The sequence below is a fragment of the Musca autumnalis genome, unplaced genomic scaffold (assembly GCF_047663935.1).
Source record: "Musca autumnalis isolate F117 unplaced genomic scaffold, ASM4766393v1 scaffold_3, whole genome shotgun sequence".
Classification (NCBI taxonomy): domain Eukaryota; kingdom Metazoa; phylum Arthropoda; class Insecta; order Diptera; family Muscidae; genus Musca; species Musca autumnalis.
Genome location: NW_027411866.1, coordinates 9,439,434 through 9,456,006, shown reverse-complemented (window position 1 = coordinate 9,456,006; position 16,573 = coordinate 9,439,434).

Here is a 16,573-nt window from a genome sequence, read left to right as displayed (position 1 = left end):
TAGTACATATTCGGACTTAATACAAATCTGTAGGAAATATTTTTTTCTTTATTAGTCTATGGATATTTTCCTTACAGACTATATAATTAAATATGTTGTACTTAATTTTCTGAATTTAAATATATTACAATTTTACTTTTCAATTTACAAAGTTTGAGCTAAATCGATTTCTCTCTTAAAGGGTTATTTTACACATTAGCCAGTTTAGGTGGTGCCGGTAGGATTTTCTGGACCTTTTTGGGTCATTATCTCAGGAAGTATGGACTTTCCCACGAAAAAAAAATTACAACGTCGTAACAGGGGCCGCATCACAAGTTAATAAGATCAGAGAGGAGTTGTTAAACTATACTTTTTCCAAATTTTGTGTGGGAGGTACTCAAATGAGTGGACCGATATAGTCCATATTAGAACTCGATCTATGCCTGAAAGTAATATTACCAATAGCAAAGTTTGGCTCAATTCGGTTATTCCCTCCTAGAGTTATCATGCCCACAATCTTGGCGAAAAATTTTGAACCTTTGTGGGGGAGGTACCGGAAGGAGTGGACCGATATGGTCTATGTTCGAATTTAAACTAAGTTTGGACAAAATATTGAAAGACCCAAAATTTTAACCAAATATGTTGATCCGTTCGAGAGTTATCGTGCACTCCAACTACGACACATGGTATTATATGGGTTGTTTGCAGTTTTCGTGCTGATCTCTGAGGATATATGGACTTGCTCCTAAAAAAAATTATATTGTCGTAATGGGGGTAGCGAATACAAGTGGCTGCAACAAAAATCAAAGCAATTCGAGAGCAGGCCTTAAACTGCACTTAAGCAAAATTTTGTGTGGGAGGTACCCGAAAGAGTGAACCAATAGGGTCCATATTGGAACCTCATCTATGTCTGGTAGAAATGTCACGATGTGCAAAGTATGGACTAATTCGGTTACTCCCTTCAAGAGTTATCGTGCGGACAATTTTTTCGAACATTTTTGAACTTTTGTGGGGGAGGTACCTGAAGGAGTGGACCGATATGGCCCATCTTCGAACTTAAATCAAATCTGGACAAAATATTTCGATACCCACAATTTGAACCTAATCGATTGATACGTTCGAGAGTTATCGTGCGCACCAGCCAGCCAGACAGACAGACAGACGGACGGACATTGCTAGATCGACTCAAAATTGTCTGAAACGGATATCGTACAAACATACTTGGGGTCTAAAACCATTATTTCGATGAGGCACATTTTTGGCCGTATCAAAGTGTAAATACCCTCTTTAGCCTAAAGGCTGAGGGTATAAAAATATATAAGTGGTATCCACGCTTAAAAGTATATAAGTGGTATCCACGCTTAAAAAAAACAAGTAAGAAAAGCGTTAAGTTCGGTCGAGCCGAACTTTTTATACCCTCCACCACAAATTTCAGCCATTTCGGTGGATTAATGTGGCCACAACCTTCAAAATACCGAAATTCGGAAGGTACCGTTCTATGGGGGCTATATGACCTATACCTACAAATTTCTGGCGGAAAGTTTTATACGCCTAAAGAAGACTAAATACCAAATTTCAGCCATCTCGGTGTGATAATGAGGCTAAAACGTTCAAAATATCGAAAATCGGGAGATATCGTATTATGGGGGCTATATCAACACGTGGGCCTATATAAACATTTTATGGTAGAACTGTTTCTTAGCCTCTGGAAACACAAAATACAAAGTTACAACCGATTCTTTGGTCAACTGGGTCTAATACATTCAAAATATATTAAAGTGACGCGTACTTTATAAGGGGCCTTATGTGGGGGCTATACCAAAACGTGAACCTATATAACCCAACTTTGGTAGGAATGTTTTCTAGCCTCTGAAGACACAAAATACCAAATTACAACCAATTCTGTGGTCAAATGGGTCTAATACATTCAAAATATATTAAAATGACGCGTACTTTATATGGGTCCTTATATGGGGGCTATACCAAAACGTGGACCTATATAACCCAACTTTGCTAGGAATATTTGTTGGCCTCTGGAGACACAAAGTACCAAATTACAAACAATTCTGTGGTCAAATTGGTCTAATACATTCAAAATATATTAAAATGACGCGTACTTTATAAGGGGCCTTATGTGGGGGCTATACCAAAACGTGGACCTATATAACCCAACTTTGGTAGGAATATTTTCTGGCCTCTGAAGACACAAAGTACCAAATTACAACCAATTCGGTGGTAAAATGGGCCAAATATCTTAAAAATTCCTTAAAACGACGACGCGTCACGCGTCATTTTGTATGGGGGCTATACGAAAGCATGGACCTACATAGCCCGCTTTCAATACCAAAAGTCCTACGTAAATATAAGATATTTTCCCAAAATTTCATCAACCTACGTCAATCCGTTCGGACGCTAGAGTGATTTCCACAGACGGACAGACGGACAGACGGACAGACAGACAGACGGACGGACATGGCTATATCGATGTAGAATTGCACGCTGATCAAGAATATATATACTTTGTGGGGTCTACAATGGTTATTTCGAGTAGTTACAAACGTAGTGACAAACTTAATATACCCCCATCCTATGGTGGAGGGTATAAAAAAATATATATATATATATATATATATATATATATATATATATATATATATATATATATATATATATATATATATAAGTAGAATCCAGACTTAATTTTTTTAAATTTACATCCACACTAAAATTTAAATACATTTTTAAATTAAATCCACGCTTAAATATATTTTTAAATAAAAATATATATAAGTAGAATCCACACTTAAAAAATAATTTCAAATTATATCCACGATTAAAAATATTTTTTTAAATTAAATCCACACTTAAAAAATATTTTTAAATTAAACCCACGCTTAAAAAAATTTCTAAAGGTATTTTCTAAATAAAATACACACTTAAAAAATATTTTTTTTAAAAATAAATCCACGATTAAAAATATGTTTTAAAATTAAATCCACGCTTAAAAAATATTTGTTTAAATAAAATCCACGCTTAAAAATATTTTTTTTAATTAAATCCATGTTTAAAATATATTTTTTGAAATTAAATCCACGCTTAAAAAATAGTTTTTATAATAATCCACGCTTAAAAATGCCATTTAAAATAAATCCACGCTTAAAAAATATTTTTTTTTTTAAAATTAAATCTACGCTTCAAAAATATTTTGTAAATTTAAATCCGCGCTTAAAAATATTTTTTATAATTAAATCCACGCATAAAAAATATTGTTTTTATTTAACCTACGCTTAAAAATTTTGTTTTAATTTAACCTACGCTTAAAAAATATTTTTTAAAATTAAATCGACTCTTAAAAATATATTTTTAAATTAAATCCACGCTTAAAAATATTTTTATTAAAAATAATTTTTAAATTAAATCCACATTTAAGAAATATTTTCTAAATTAAATCCACGCTTAAAAAATATTTTTTAAATTAAATCCACACTTAAAAAATATTTTTTAATTAAATTTACTCTTAAAAAGTATTTTCTAAATTAAATCCACGCTTAAAAAATATTTTTTAAATTAAATCCACACTTAAAAAATATTTTTTGAATTCAATCCACGCTTATTTTTTTTAAATTAAATCCACATTTAAAAGATATTTTTAAAACTAATTCCAGGTTTTAAAAATATTTTTTAAAATTAAATCCACGCTTAAAAATATTTTTTATAATTAAAACCATGCTTAAAAATATTTTTTAATTAAATCTACGCTAAAAAATATTTTTTAAAATTAATCCACGCTAAAAAAACAATTTTAAAAATTAAATCCACGCTTAAAAATATTTTTATACTAAATCCACGCTAAAAATTATTTTTTAATTTTTTTAAAACTAAATTTACGCTAAAAATATTTTTAATTTTTTTAAACTAAATCCACGCTTAAAAAATATTTTCAAATTTAAATTGTTTAAAATTAAAAAAAATATTTTTAAAATCTTTTTAAATTAAATCGACACTTAAAAGTATTTTCGAATTTAAATGTGTTAAAATTAAATGCACGCTTCAAAAATATTTTTAAATATAAAAAAAATAAAATAAATAAAAATATAAATATTTTTAAATTAAATTCCCGCTTAAAGATATGTTCTTAAATTAAATCCACGCTTAAATTTTTTTTAAATTAAATTCACTCTTAAAAATTATTTTTTAAATTAAATCCACACTTAAAAATATTTTTTAATTAAATTCATTCTTAAAAAATATTTTTTAAATTAAATCCAGACTTAAAAATATTTTTTAATTAAATTCACTCTTAAAAATATTTTTTAAATTAAATCCACGCTTAAAAATGTTTTTTAAAAATGAATCCGCGTTTAAAAAATATTTTTTAAAATTAAATCCACGTTTAAAAATTATTTTTTTAAATTAAATCCACGCTTATTTTTTTAAATTAAATCCACACTTAAAAGATATTTTTTAAAACTAAATCCACAGTTAAAAGATATTTTTTAAAACTAAATCCACAGTTAAAAGATATTTTTTAAAACTAAATCCACGCTTAAAAATATTTTTTTAAAAATAAATCCACGCTTAAAAATATTTATTAGTGGAGAAGGTTTGGCATTGTTCGCCAAGGGTAAGGCAAGGAAGACTAGTTTCGATCCACGCCACTGGATCTCATCAGAAGAAGGTTTGCTTTGTTTCGTAAACACTTTCGTCGGAGTTGTGTTAGGTTACCAAAGAAAAACTTCTCATTGAAGGTTTTTCTTTGTTTACGTTTATACTTCGAGCTGACGATTGATGTTTGGGTATAAAAAGTTTCTTGTTGAAGAAGTTATTGAAAAATAACTTCGGTGGAGAATATCCACAAACAAGAAACAAAAGGGAAATGATGAGATCCAGTGGCGTGGATCGAAACTAGTCTTCCTTGCCTTACCCCTTGGCGAACAATGTCAAACCTTCTCCACTAATAAACTTGTTGTTTTAAATATTAAAACAACAAAAGGGATTAAGCCAGACTATTTTGAAAAAATAAAAATATAAATATTTTTAAATTAAATTCACGCTTAAAGATATGTTCTTAAATGAAATCCACGCTTAAAAAATATTTTTTTAAAATTAAATCCACTCTTAAAAAGTATCTTCTAAATTAAATCCACGCTTAAAAATATTTTTAAATTAAATCCACGCTTAAAATATATTTTTTAAAATTAAATCCACGCTTAAAAATATTTTTTATAATTAAATGCACGCTTAAAAATATTTTTTTATTAAATCTACGCTAAAAAATATTTTTTTAAATTAATCCACGCTTAAAAAACAATTTTAAAATAAAATATAATAAAATATAATAAAATATATAAAATATATTAAAATATTTTTTATTTTTTTTAACTAAATCCACGCTTAAAAAATATTTTCAAATTTAAATTGTTTAAAATTAAAAAAAAATATTTTTAAAACTTTTTAATTTAAATTAAATGCACGCTTTAAAAATATTTTTAAATATAAAAAAATATTAAATAAATAAAAATATAAATATTTTTAAATTAAATCCACGCTTAAAAATATTTTTTAAAGTACATCCACGCTTAACAAATATTTTTTAAAAATGAATCGGCCCTTAAAACATATTTTTTAAAATTAAATCCATGCTTAAAAAATATTTTTTTAAAATTAAAGCCACGCTTAGAAATATTTTTTTAAATTAATCCACGCTTAGAAATATTTTTTAAAACTAAATACGCGCTTAAAAAATATTTTTTAAAACTAAATCCACGCTTAAAGATATTTTTAAAATTAAGTCCACTCTTCGAAAATATTTTCTAAGATTAAATCCACGCTTAAAAATATTTTTTAAAATTAAATCTACGCTTAAAAAATATTTTTTATATTTTTAAATTAAATACCCGCTTAAAAGTATTTTGTAATTTTAATTTTATTAAAACTAAATCCACGCTAAAAATGTTTTTAATTTTTTTAAACTAAATCCACGCTAAAAATGTTTTTATTTTTTTTTAAACTAAATCCACGCTTAAAAATGGTTTCAAATTAAATACCCGCTTAAAAGTATTTTGTAATTTTAATTTTATTAAAACTAAATCCACGCTAAAAATGTTTTTAATTTTTTTTTAAACTAAATCCACGCTAATTTTTTTTTAATTTTTTTTAAACTAAATCCACGCTTAAAAAATATTTGAATTTTTTTACTAAGTCCACACCTAAAATTATTTTTTAATTTTTCATTAAAATAAATCCACGCTTAAGACGATAGCCTTTGTTAATAATAAATTTTTTAACTTAAATCCACATTTAAAATATGTTTTCAAATCTAATTTTATTAAAATTAAAAAAATATTTTGAAAATCTTTTTAAATTAAATCGACGCTTAAAAATATTTTCGAATTTAAATGTTTTAAAATTAAATGCACACTTTAAAAATATTTTTTAAATTTTTTAAATTAAATCCACACTTAAAAAATATTTTCAAATTTAAAATTTTTAAAATTAAATCGAAGCTTAAAAAATATTTTTAAATAAAATCCATGTTTAAAAAATATTTTAGGGCAAATTCGAACAATTTTAATGTTGTAAAAATTGAGATATTTCGACCAAAATTTGAATCATCTGACTCTAAATAATTTTTTTCTCACCATCTTGCACACCTCAGATGTTTACGCTCAGTTCAAATGGCCGTTACTTTCATTATGATTTTTACATTGAAGCTTTACAACATTAGCATCTTAAATAGTCTTTTAATAACAAATAATATTTTAATAACAAATAAAAAATCTGTTCTATTTCAATGCATAACACTTCATCCATTCCACGAAGAAGATTTAAATAATAATGAAAATTAACCAAAAAAGAATTGTTTAAATATAATAAAGTTCAAGTTCAGAGCCATAAAATGTCAACCCATGCATTTAACAAAACAAAAGGGTAACCCGTATATGTTCAATACTCTTCGAAAATTCAAGAAGAAGCAGCATAAGTAGTAACCCTTCATAGATACAAACAAAACAGCCAACAAAAGATGGTTAAAGACAACCAAAACAACAATCCCATGAATGAGGGCTTCCACGAACAAAAGCCTCGCGTAAAATTCCAGCCATTATTTACATGTTAATCATAAATTATGCTTGACCTGTTACTTTTATTTATGGTGATTTTTGTTTTCAATATCACAAATTATTAAAAGATTTATTTAAGAAAAAAATATATATTAATTAACACCATAAAATTGTAACAACTAAGGGAAACAAAGTTGTGCTTTATATCACATTTTGCTTTGCAAAAAATTTATGCAAAATATTGATGAATTTTTATTGAATATTTTCTATGGTTTTATGGTCATAACGACCATGTTTATTGATATGTTCGCAGCTACTTGTAAAGCAAATTTGATTGAAAATATAACAATAATTTTAGATACTTTGTTATCAATCGTCTTTGTCGACAGCTGGTTTCTGTCGCAAAAAATCACTTCACAACATGGGCTGAAAAATTCTTTAAAAAAATAAAGATTTCGTTTGTACCAATATGGCACTTTCGAAACCATATATGTCCATATAAAGATCTTTGGACTTCTGTAAGATGACCTTCTGGCCTTCTATATGAAGAGTTGTGGTCTTCTAATAAAATATATACTGGTCTTCTAATAGAAGATCTACTAATAGAAGAATACCTACTTATCTTCTGTAGAAAGACCAACTTGTAATCTCTAAGAAGACCTACTGGTGTTGGAATGCTTAAGAGGACCTTCTGGTCTTCTATAAGAATACCTTCTAGTCTTCTATAAGAATATATACTAGTCTTCTATAAAAATACCTCATGGACCCTAATAGTCTATTTTCGAAATTAAAGTATGCCTTCCGTCTTTATAGACGAGCTCAGGAAGTCTTTTTAGACAATTCGGAGGGAGATTTTGAGAAGAGTTGAGGTTGACTTTATAGACGTGCTGAAGGCAGTATTTTTAAACAAGTCGGATGGAGTCTTTTTGTTGAGCTGCAGGGATTGTTCACAGACTAGCCTAAGGGATTCTTTAAAGACGAGATTTAGAAAGTCATTATAGACTAACGGGAGGGATTCTTTATAGACGATTTAAAGGGATTCTTAATATACGAGCTGTATAGACGTTCTGAAGGGAGTATTTATAGATGAGCTGAAGGGAGTCGAGCTGGGGTGGCTTCTAAAGATCAACTGGGGACGTCTTTATAGAAGAACTTCAGGGAGCCTTTATAGGCGAGAAGGAGAGTGTCTTTATGGACGAACAGAAGATGGTATTTATAGACGACTTTGATGGAATCTTATTAGAAAAGCTGAAGGTAGTCTTTTTAACTTTATAGAGGAGCTGTTGGAAGTCTTTATAGACGAGCGGAGGGAGTCAAGGAAGTCTGTGTAGGCTGCAGCAGTCTAGGAAGTCAATAAAGGCAGTATTTGTAGGCGATCACATCCCATTTAGGTGGTGGCGATTGTGGAACTGGTGTGAGTCTATATATATGAACCACTTTAAAGTGTCTTATATCCATTGAGGACACCATAAAGACTCCTTTAGAAGATCTTCCACCTATAGAAGACCTCTATAGAACGTATTCCACCTCTAAAATACCCCTTCAGGAGGTCTTCTATCAATGGAATACACTTTAGGAGGCCTTTTATCTACAGAATATCACCATAGGAGGTCTTTAATCTATAAAAGACCACTTTAAAACGTTTTCTATCTACAGAAGACCTCTTTCAATAGAAGACCCCTTTATGAGTTATTCTATCTACAGAACTTTCCTTTATGAGGTCTTCTATTTACAAAAGACCTCTTTAGGTGGTCTTTTTTCTATAAGAGACTCCTCTAGGTGGGATCCGCTCCAAGAAGGGAGTCTTTTCAATCGAGCATTTTTATACCCTAAGGCTTTAGTCTATCGGGTCCTATATACACTTTGCCTCATCGTCGACTTAGCGCCGTCCGTCTACTTGGTTGGCAGGTGCAAGAAAATTTGCCAAGAGATTAAACAATTTCTTTCTCTATGGAACGCCGTTTGAAAGGTCTTCTATCTATAGAAGACTCCTTTGGGAGGCGTTCTATCGATAGAACCCGCCTTTAGCACCCCTTAGGATATCTTCTATTTATAGAAGACCACATTGAGGAGATATTCTATCTATAGAAGATACCTTAAGGAGGCATTCTGTCTACAGAAGACGCCTTTATGAGGTATTCTATCTACAGAAGACCCCTTTAGGAGGCATACTATCAATTTAATATCCCTTTAGAAGGTCTTCTATCTATCGAACGTTCTTTGCGAAGGTTTCTATTTATAAAATAATCCTTTAGATAGTCTTCTATATATAGAAGACTTCTTTAGGTGGTATCCTATCTACAGAAGACCTTTTTTTATGTGGTCTTCTATCTATAGAAGAATCCTTTTGGGCCTACTACGAAAAAAAGTCCTTGAAGAACAGCCTCCAACCTCAGTCTAACGGGGCTTATATACAATTTGCCTCATCGTTGATTCAGTGCTGTCCGTCTACCTGGCTTGCTGGTACAAGATAATTTGCGAACAGATTAAAGAAGTTGATTCGTATTAATAATATTATGTCCAAGCTTATATCAACATTGGTTTAAATCCACTGTGTATATGGGCCATGACTGTTCACTCCTTCCACTTCGGTACTTTCCTCACAAAAATTCGCTTCGAATATTTCTTTCAGACATAGTTTAGCATCGAATATAGAATATACCACTCCATTTCAAAAATGTTCGCAGTATGCTGACCTCTTATTCCTACATAACTTTTTCGAGTGAACTCCATACTTCTAGAGCTAATAGACCAAAACTTCTAAAAAACCCTATCGACACCAACCAAAATGACAGAAGCGCACGACAAGCTGTGACCATCGTAAAATATCTTTCAAGCGTACAATAAGTTCGAAGAGGGTCTGTATCGAACAACATCTTTGGGAACAACATATTCGATTAAATGCAGTTTAAAGACTATTCAAGAACCCGTTCAAATTGTTACAGCGAAATTATATTTTTCGTGGCCAAATACATGCTTCCCGACATAATGGGCCAAAAACTCTTAATCCTATCAACTAAGGATTCCTTAAAGAGACTGGTGGGGAGGAAAACTGAAAGTAAAGACTTTCAAAATAAGATTGACTTCGAAAATAGACTATGTTGATCCATTTCTTCAGATACTACTCCACAAAAGTTCAACACATTTTTATATTTATTAGCAAAACGTAAGCATTCATTCGGAACGTCCGCAATCGTTAAAGTAAATACCCGAAAAGTTTCAATATTTTTGTCAGCAAGTTCATTAGTCGAAAAAATCGACAAAATTACGATTTTCGCTTGTGTGGCTGATATTCGGTCTGTTTACAGGTAAAAGTCTTAATTAATAAAATTCTTTAGAACATTTTCAGATTTTTAAAATGGTTTAGAAGATTTTGAGATTTTTAAATATATTTTAGAAGAATCTCAGATTCTTACAAATATTTTATTTTCAGATTTCTAAAAAAATTTTAGAGGTTTTTTCAGATTTTTAAAAATATTTTAGAGAATTATCAAATTTTTATATAATAAAAAAAATTAAAAAAACATCTTAAAGGATTTTCAGGTTTTAAAAGGTGGATTTTTAAAAAAATTATTTAAATGATTTTCAGATTTCTAAAAATATTTTAGAAGATTTTAAGATGTTTGAATACATTTTACTGGATTTTCTGATTTTTAAAAATATGTTAGATGATTTTCCCACTTGTAAATATATTTTAGAGCCATTTCAGATTCTTAAACATTTTTTAAAGGATTTACAATTTTTTATATATGTTTAGAGAATTTTAAAATTTTTTTAGAACATTTTTAATACTTTTTTAATATTATAGATTTGGATTTTAAAGGATTTTCAGATTTTTAAAAATATTTAAATATTTTTCAAAAGATTTTAAAAAATATTTTATAGGATTTTGAAACTTTTAGTTTTTTTAATATTTTAAAACAATTTTCAGTTTTTAAAACCTGTATTTAAATAATATGTCACAGGATTTCTGAATAAATATATTTTTTCTGCTGTTTAAAAAATATTTTAGAGGATTTTCAGGTTTCTAAAGTTATTTTAAAATGTTTTCAAATTTGTAAAAAATATTTTACTGGATTTTCAGATTTTTAAATATATTTTAGGAAATTTTCAGATTTTTTAACATATTCGCATTTTTAAAAATATTTCTAAGGATTCTAGATTTTTTAAAAATATTTTAAAGGATTTTTGGATTTTTAAAACTATTTTAGAGAATTTAAAAAAAAATTTAAAAAAATATTCTATTTAAAAAAAAAATAGAAGATTTTCAGATTTTTAAAAAATTTTTGAGGATTTTTAGATTCTTAAAAATATTTAATATGATTTTAAAATTTTTAAATATATTTTTGATATCTTTCAGATTTTAAAAAATATTTTGGAGTTTTTTTAAATTTTTTAAAATATAAATATTTCAGATTTTTAAATATATTTTAGTGGATTATCAGATTTAAAAAAAAATAGAAAAATTTCATATTTTTAAATATATTTAAAATATTTTTAGATTTTCAAAACAATTTTAAAGATATTCAGACTTTTAAAATTTTTTTAGAGAATTTCAGATTTTTATAGATAGTTTAGAAGATTTTCAGATTTTTAAATATATTTTAGAATATTTCCAGATTTTTAGACGTATTTTAGAGGATTTTCAGATTTTTAAAAATATTCTATTCTTTTTAAATATATCTTAGACGATTTTCATGTTTTTAAATATATATTTTATAGGATTTTCAGATTTTTAAATATATTTTAGAGGATTTTAGATTTTTAAAGAAATATTCTCGAGGATTTTCGAATTTTTAAAAATGTTTTAGAGAATTTTCAGATTTTTAAATAAAATTGTTTTTAAGTCTGGAGTGTTACCCCCAATGGCTTAAGCTTCATCATTACTCTCCATTACAGAGAGTAATGTTTTTCAAAACGAACTGACAGTGTTGCAAAATTTTACTGATCGCTACCAATATCATGATTTCATCCCGGCGAAGGGAATTATCAATTGGCTTCTCAGTTTTTGAAATGATGCCTTTTTAGCGAAAAACCGAACTCCTTAAGTGTCTAGTATTCTCATATGAATGAGAATCACACTCACTTTTCGGCTTTTCCAAAGAAACACCAAAATCTAAATATTATGCAACATGTCAGCACGTATCAACTAAGAATTCATCGAATTCTGTGTCAAAAACAAAACAAACAAGTTAAAAAATATCAGTCGGCTTTGCCGACAGAGATATACCCTCAGCCTGTGCAAATTGAAACACTTTTTCACAAAAAACTTATTTGATTAGGGGGTTTCAAAATTTTGGTCGATGGACCGACAAAAATGTTGATTAGGATTAAAGTTCAAAAATTTTGCGGAAAAGGTACTTAAAGGAATGGATCGACATAGACCATGGGGGTGCCATAGGGGGTTTTTACACCCTTCGGGCTGTTTTCTCAAGAAGTATGGACTTGCCCCTGAAACAACTTTTACCACCGTAATTAAGGCAACGAATGTAAGTTGCTTCAACAAAAATCGAAGCGATTCAATAGCAGTTCTTAAAGTGAACTTATCCAAAATTTTGTGTGGGAGGTACGGGATGGAGTGGACAAATATAGTCCATATTCGAACCAGATCTATATCTGGTAGATACTATGAGAATGTGTAAAGTATGGAACAAATCGGTCACTGCCATCAAGAGTTATCGTGCGCACAATTTTTCCGAATACTTTTGAACTTTTGTGGGGTAGGTACCTGAAGGAGTGGACCGATATGGCTTATCTACGAACTTAAAGTAAGTTTGGAAACAATATTACGAAGGCCAAATTTTGGCCGGAATCGGCATTTCCGTTCGAGAATTATCTTGCGCTTCCACCCATAAACATGGTGTCATAGGGTTTGTTTTTCAACTTCCAGGCTATTTTTGCCCCTGAGGAAACTTGTACCTTCGTATAGGGGACAGTGAATACAAGATGTTACCAAGGTGATTCGAGAGCAGGTCCTAAACTGAACTTTTCCGAAATTTTGTGTGGGAGGTACTCGAAGGAGTTTACCGATTGAGTCCATATTGGAACCTCATCTAAGTCTGGTAGAAATTTCATAATGTGCAAAGTATGGACCAAATCGGTTACTCCCTTCAAGAATTATCGTACGCACAAATTTTCCGAACATTTTCGAACTTTTGTGGGGGAGGTACCGGAAGGAGTGGACCGATATAATCCATCCTTGAACTTGAACTAAGTTTGGACAAAATATTACGAAAGCCAAATTTTGGACCGAATCGGCAGATCCGTTCGAGAGTTATCAGGCTATTTTCTCAGGAAGTATGGACTTGCCCCTAATGAAACTTACAGCGTCGTATAGAGGACAGCGAATACAACGTGCGTAAACAAAAATCAAAGCGATTCGAGACCAGGTCCTAAACTGAACTTTTCCGAAATTTTGTGTGGGAGGTACACGAAGGAGTGGACCGATTGAGTCCATATTGGAACCTCATCTAAGTTTGGTATAAATTACACGATGTGCAAAGTATGGACCAAATCGGTTATTCCCTACAAGAGTTATTGTGCGCACAAGTTTTGCGACAATTTTTGAACATTTGTGGGGGAGGTACCTGAAGGCAGGGACGTACGCAGGATTTCATTTCGGGGGGGGGGGCCCAACTTGACCAAAAATTATGAAATTAAAAAATGTTGTGTAGCATTACGTAAAGCTATTTTAAAGGGGTTTTAGTTGATTTTATATGAAATATTGATACAAAGTATATAATTTCAATTGAGAGAGTTTACAATATTTTAGATATAACTTTAAATTTTGGAACAGAGTATAATAAATTAGTCTTTGGATGTTTAGAATTGAAATTAAACATATCAGAACATGTTCAGTATAGTCCCCATACACAAATTCCGCCTGGTATTTTGAAGATTTTAACCAAATTCTCCAACGCAATTGACGCAATAACTAAAAAATCTTTCAAATGAACATTACCCATATAGGTTTACGTTTTAATGTATCCCAGAATTTTTAACCACAGTAGCTCTTATTTGGCATTTTCGATTCTATTTCAAAGATTTTCAGTATTTCTTCTTCTTTAAAGTACATATCCATATATCCCACATTAATTTCAGTCCCATTAAAAAAGTTTTGTCTTATATTTGCCATATAAAGTTATCTATTGGACACATTTTTACCGCGAGGACTGATTCTGACAAGAAGATCTATCTAAAAACCTATTAATGTTGTTTGTATACTATTAATTAATTGAAATCAAAAACTCCAAAAAAGAATAAATCGAATCCGCGAGTGTAGAATGGGCTTGTACCGAACTATTGTTAGAAAATAATATTCTTTTATGTCATAAAACACCAAAACTTTACTATTTTATCAGAAGTGATCGAGTTCATGCAAGCCAATTAAAAAATTCAGAAAATTACAGTACTGCAAGAATCTGCTCATTTTTAGTAGCAAAAAAGTGTAGATTCCTGAAGGTTCTGGAACAGGCATTTAGAAAAAAGAGAAAACATTTTTATCAGGAGTCGGGCGATACCAACTACGACTCATAGACTCCGAATTCTACTCGCAGTACTGTTTGAGACTACGAAATCCACATTCTGTCTCGGCAAAATTTTAGCTAAGTCCTGACAAAATAGGTTAAGTCGAAAAACTCCATCATTTTTTGATTTACCGACAAAAATCGGTAAAATTTAAACCCAAAATTATATATGAAAAGTTCAATAAAAATTTAAAACAGTCTTACTATCGGTATAACTTTACACTGCTTTTTATTCGTCGCTAACTTACCGAAAAAATCGGTAATTACCGAAATTATAAGTATTTTAATTTTACCGACAATTGTCGGTACGATTAGATGTTTATGAACTCGATGACATTTAAAACCTTCCAAGGACTATGACTTCAGTCGGCACAGCGGAGGTAAACTTATGAAAATTCATAACTTTTGTTTTCTCGAAAAAATATCAGTCGGGTTTGCCGACAGCATGTGTAAGTTGAGACTTTTATCTATAGACAGATCGAATACGGGCTTCGTAACCAAAATCTTTGTCCTATAAATTGTGTAGTCAGAGAGTTTCAGAATTTCGTGGCTTTTTTTGGACGTATAAACTTTCCGACAAAAATATCGAAACATTTGGGTATAAAACTTCAAGATTGTGGGTGTTGCGACTAAATGTTTATGCTGAGCTCATAAGTTTGACTTCGATAAGAGCGCAAAAGTTTTGCACTTTTGTGGAGAAGATACCTAAAAGAATGGTCCATTTTGGAACTGGACCTAATTTTGAAAGTCATTCCTTTTGATAGTTATGGTGTCAAGCTGTTATTTTAGTTGATCATGGTAAGATTTAGAGCTTTTGAACCGTTATGTCAGGAAGCATGGACGAAAAATAGAATATCGCTGTAACCAAGACCGCAAGCAGTAGCATTGGTCAAAATGTTCAAAGGATTCTCGAACAGCCCATAAATTGCACTTATGTTTAAATTTTGTGAGGGAGGTATCCGAAGATGTTGTCGCATATATACCCTCTTGGTACTTGATATACACATCGCTCAATTACTCAAAGAGTGGCATAATTCAAAAAATGCACTTTCTGAGTTAGCAATTTCTATTTTTTTTTTCTACGACTTCTACTTTATCGTGTGTCAAATTTTCATGCTGATATCTCTAAAACTCGACGAGTTACAGCTGATTAACTACGAGTTTCGCATTGTTTAACACAAAAGTTTTTGGAGTTTATGAAGCAATAAAACACTTTAAATCATGCTTGATCTTGCACAGAAATTTAACACTGATATCTGGCTAGGTGTTTGAAAAATATGGCTATTTATTTTTTATGTAATATTCTTTTTAAGTTGGGAAGTCAAATTTCAATCGCCAACTTAAAACGCACTTTTCTCGAAACTCGATTTTTTGAAATGTGGCACTCTGTGAGCAAATGAGCGATATGTACGTCCGGAAGTAATTTTAGGATGTTCAAAGTTTCGGTGACATCGGATTTTAAAATTTTGTGTGCGAGGTACCTGAAAGAGTGAACCGATATAATCCATATTCGAACCTAATCTATGTCTCGAAGAAATCGATTTGGACCTTCGAGAGTTATTGTGCGCGTCATTTTATCGAAATATTTTGTATATTTTTGCTAAATCGACGCCAAATTATTTGAAGCGGCTTTTGTCGAAAGATATGAGAAGTCAAAGGTCATTATTTCGATGAGGTACATTTTTATCGTTAGCCTAAAGGCCGAAATTACAGCAGATTTTAATACCATTTAACCAATGTTTGAGCATTAATTTCGGTTGCGGTTGTTTTAAGCTACAACTTTGTTAATGGTAGGAAAAAATTTCTGTTGGGTATGCTACGAGTACTTATAGTAGATATTACCACTTTATGACGCACAACAATAATTTTTTCTCCATTAAATAAATAATAAAACCAGTAAGGAAAGGATCAAAGTCGGGCGGGGCCGACTATATGATACCCTACACCACTGTGAATATGTAAAATATAAATCGGAGCTATATCCAGATCTTAACCGATTTTGATATA